This window comes from Danio rerio, chromosome 12 (genome assembly GCF_052040795.2).
Source record: "Danio rerio strain M-AB ecotype USA chromosome 12, GRCz13ab, whole genome shotgun sequence".
Taxonomy (NCBI): domain Eukaryota; kingdom Metazoa; phylum Chordata; class Actinopteri; order Cypriniformes; family Danionidae; genus Danio; species Danio rerio.
Window position 1 is genome coordinate 50977501 of NC_141032.1, and position 5000 is coordinate 50982500.

A 5000-nucleotide genomic window follows, 5' to 3' on the forward strand; every position below is an offset into this window, starting at 1 on the left:
AAATGTTCATTTTCTTTTTGGCTTAATCTCTTTATTAATCAGGGGTTGCCACAGCAGAATGAACCTCCAACTTATCCAGCATATGTTTTACACCAACTGACCTAGCCGAGGCTCGAACCAGCAACCTTTTTACTGTGAGGTGATTGTGCTACCCACTGCGCCAACTTGCAATTTTTTCTCTCTCTTTATGCGTATATTTATATAAACACACATTTATTCATTCATTCATTCATTCATTCATTCATTCATTCATTTAGTTATTATTAACTTAATATAATAACACCTACTAGACAAATATTTTTTAAAAATTATAAATATAAATAAATATAATTTATGCGTATATTTATATAAACACACATTTATTTATTTATTTATTTATTTATTCATTCATTTATTCATTTATTTATGCTTATTTAACTTAATTAATATAATAACACACACTAGACAAATATTTTTTTTAAAATCATAAATATAAATAAATATAATTTTCTCAATTATTATTTTAATTACTGAAAAACTATCTAAATTATGCATCTGATCACTTCAATAACTCATAAACAAACTCATAGTTTAAGCAAAGGTCAGATCGCACACTCAAAAACAACCATTAGAAGCTGTAATAACTAAAATAATACATACATTAATCTAAATCTGGTCTCAAATCTACTTTATTCACTGTATTATTATCTGTTCCACCAGAAGAGGATTTCCTGCAAAAATCAGGGCATTTATAAATAGTTTACATCCCATTTGCAGATGTTTTCTGCTGACTGAAGCACTACAGAAATAGATGTGTGGATTTAATATGCTGCTGCTCCACTTCTGAAACCCAAACATGCCAATCTGAACTACAGAAATAAATCTGTGATGCTGGGTCAAACCCATGAGAATGTCCAACATTTAACCAGAAAAAAACATAATAATAACAACAACAACAATAATAATAATAATCATAATAATAATAATAACAATGATTATTATATTATAATATATTATATTACATTGTTATATTATATTAATAATTGATAATAATAATATTAATAATGATTAAAAATAAATCAAAAAAATTATAATAAAGGGTATTACGGTGGCGCAATGGGTAGCATGATTGCCTCACAGTAAAAATGTCGCTGGTTTGAGCTCCGGCTGGGTCAGTTGGTGTTTCTGTGTGGAGTTTGCATGTTCTCCCCGTGTTGGCGTGGGTATCTTTCGGGTGCTCCAGTTTCCCTCACAGTCCAAACACATGCGCTATAGGCGAATTAGGTTTTCTAAATTATCTGTACACTGAAAAAAGTGTTGCATGTAGAACTGTTGCAAACAACTTATTTGTGTTGAATTTAAACAAAGAAATTAAGTTTAATAATGTTCAACATAATTTGTTTGTTTAAATTCAGCCCAAATAAATTGTGTACAACCACTCAGCATAAAAAAAAAAATCGAGTTAATCCAAGGAATCATCTTTGAATAATTTTTTTAGTGTATGTGTGTGCGTGTGTGTATGGTTGTTTCCCAGCACTGGGTTGCAGCTGGAAGGGCATCCACTGCGTAAAACATATGCTGGAATTGTTGGCGGTTCATTCCGCTGTGATACCCCTGATTAATAAAGGGACTAAACTAAAGGAAAATGGATGACTGACTGATCAATAATAACGAGTGTCAGAATGGTGACCGGTGTGTGTAACGGCACACAGGGGTTTGTGGTTCATAGAGGAGTTAGCAGTTGACCAGTGATCTTTCAAGAGGTGATCGCTGGTGAACATGACAGAAAGATGAGTTCAGTGTATTGCAGTGTCCGTTACCTGACTGTGTTTCAGTATACGAGTCATTTACTGCAGTACACTGTTTATTATTTGATTAGCTTGTATCAGTAATGGAGGCAGCAGCGAGAGTTTACTCTAGAGTGAAGAGAAGTGCTTCAGGGTGAATCTGAGTGTTTGATTGGGCATCACTAGCGTGTGTGTGTGTGTGTGTGTGTGTGTGTGTGTGAATAATGCAGATTCAGCTGATTTGAGGACTGTGTGTGTGTGTGTGTGTGTGTGTGTGTGTGTGTGTGTGTGTGTGTGTGTGTGTGTGTGTGTGTCAGCAGGACACAATCAAGTGACAGGATTGTTTGTGTCTGTCAGGCGTTCGTTGTCTCCAGAGATGTGCAGACGGAGAACAAACACTCATTAGGATTCACATACACACTTACAACAAAACACACGCACGTGCAAGCATGCACGCTTACACACACACACACACACACACACACACACACACACACACACACACACACACACACAAAGCAATATAACAGCAGCATGCACAGCTGCATGCATACTCATCACAAACGTAAAGATAAACACACAGTAACACACACAGATGGATGAGAATGAACATGAGATGAAATAACTAACACACACACACACACACACACACACGCAAAAGAAACAGTCCAATTTAACTACACTACAACACAGACTAATGACAACAACACGCACACACACACACACACACACACACACACACACACACACACACACACAGACACACACACACAACTTGATTCTGATTAGTAAATAACTCTGGAATTCTTGATTCTGATTGGCCAATTGTAACTCTGGAAAACTTGATTCTGATTGGTCAGTTATGACTCTGAATTTCTTCATTATGATCGGTCAATAACAACTCTAGAAAACCTGATTCTCATTAATAAATAACTATCTGGAATTCTTCATTCTGATTGGTCCGTCATAACTCTGGTAAACTTGATTCTCATTGGTCAATCATGACTCTCTGGAAAACCTGATTGGTCAATGAAATGTACCTCTTTTTTCACGATTCCATACTACATTGTGTGCGTGTGTGTGTGTGTGTGTGTGTGTGTGTGTGTGTGTACTGCTAATTTTGTAACAGCATTTGTGTGTGACTCAACATTGCACTAAGGCTTGAATAAACCCAAACCCAAAAACTGAAACCCGACCGTACTCGAGCCTGTGCACCTTGTGTCTGAGCCTGACCCGGTCGACACATTAACTGTAATTATGAGTCCGATTTAAACCCAATTATTTTAATCGGCCATAATGACAGACATTCTCAGCTACACTTCGGAGTTATTCAATTCAATTCAATTCAGCTTTATTTGTATAGCGCTTTTACAATGTAGATTGTGTCAAAGCAGCTTCACATAAATGGTCATAGTAACTGGTACAGTATAGTTCAGTTTTCAGTGTTTAAGTTTAGTTCAGTTTAGCTCAGTTCAGTGTGATTTAATCATTATTGAGAGTCCAAACACTGAAGAGCAAATTCATCGACGAGTAGCTTTTCAGATCCTGTACCATGCAAGCCAGTGGCGACAGCGTAGGAGTAGAGATCTGCGTGGGACTAAATTTTGAATCCTGGTCCCGCCCGCACCCGCCAGGTTTTAGCCCGAACCCGACCGCTCCCGCAGCTATACAGTCCAGACAGCCAAGCTGTCTGTATAAACACACACACACACACAGAGACAAATCTCTCTCTCTCATACGTGCACGCGTGCGCTAACACACAAACAAGCACCAAGCAAACACACAGGCGTTTGCTGTTATATCAACTCAAAGGCTTGTAATACCATGTATCAAGTACCAATGTAATACCAAAAGGTTTTATATAAAAGGTATATAAATACTGAGTCGCGCCAGCTCCGGGCCGCAGCGCACATTACTCTCAGGCCGATTCCGGCGCGGATGCGGCAGCGTTGGCTCGCTTACGGCCGCCGCATCTGGCCCGGAATTGAGCAGTGAGTCCACAAGCATCCGGAGTCCGGCAGCCAGAGCCGGGCCGAGTGGTAAGTCTCCGGCAGGCGACTAATCTGGCCGGAACTGGCCCGAGTGTATTTTGCTATCTGGGAAAGCTCGCTCTCTCTCTCTGTCTCCCATTCACGCGCGCGCACTAACATACAAGCACCAAGCACACACACACAAGCACCAAGCACACACACAGGCAAAGCACTCTCTCTCTCTCTCTCTCTCTCTCTCTCATTCGCATAGCAATATCCGCGATATTGCTTGACAGCCCGCTCCCGTCCCAAATTAAACCCGTTACCGACCGCTCCCGCGACTTATTCAGAAATTTATTCCCGCGCCGCAGAAATCTGGTCGGGTCCTGCGGCGCCCGCGGGACAGCCGCGAGAATTCAGACCTCTAGCGTAGAGGGAAAAAAAAACTTCACCAATAGGAAAGTGAAGAAAAAAAAACCTCGAGAGAACCAGACTCAGTTCGGCACGATCCTTTTAATTTCTCCGCTGGCCAAAAGTCTTGTGCAGAGCTTCAGTTATTTGAACAACAGGAATGAGTTAGATTGATCTCACCTCTACTCTGCTTCTAACTGCAGCTCTAGAGGTGTAGTTGCAAGCGTGCAAGTTTGCAGCGCAGTTTGCGGATGTTTGTTGGAACGTAAGATTTAGAAAACACCAAATCAACAAACTATATTTGTAATGACGAAACTTGCAAACTTAGTTGGCTAACGATGGTTTTGGGAAACACACCCCTGTGCAGCAGCGATGCTTCTGCTCTGCATATGCGAAGCGCACAGGTGATGGACGTGCTCCTTATAAAGACACTGTTCTCAGATCAGCATCTGTATGTGTGATTTGAAGATGAGTGAAAGTGGACGCTTTGGTATTTGGGTGTTTTTTTTTTGTTAAAGATTTTTGGCCTTTTATGGCTTTATTAGTGGGACAGTATTGAGACATTTCCCAGACACGGGTTGCGGCTGGAAGGGCTTCCGCTGCGTAAAAACGTGCTGGATAAGTTGACGGTTCATTCTGCTGTGGCTATCCCAGAATAATAATGGGACTAAGCCGAAAAGAAAATGAATGAATAAGTATTGAGGAAGCGAAGTTGGAGAGAGAGAGAGAGAGAGAGGGGGGGGGGGGGGGTGGTATATCCCTCATTTTTATATTGAGATATGAAAATAAAGGATATAATACCATAATAAGGGAATTAAAAATCCCAAAATTGCTAAATATACTCATTAGGAGC

At 40.1% G+C, this 5000-nt stretch overlaps 1 protein-coding gene across 2 annotated transcripts in view; it reads right to left on the minus strand.

Annotated features, from left to right (window-relative positions):
• Positions 1–5000, minus strand: part of pald1a (phosphatase domain containing paladin 1a) — a 185359-nt gene that overhangs the window by 158191 nt on the left and 22168 nt on the right. The gene's annotated exons all lie outside the window — the stretch shown is intronic.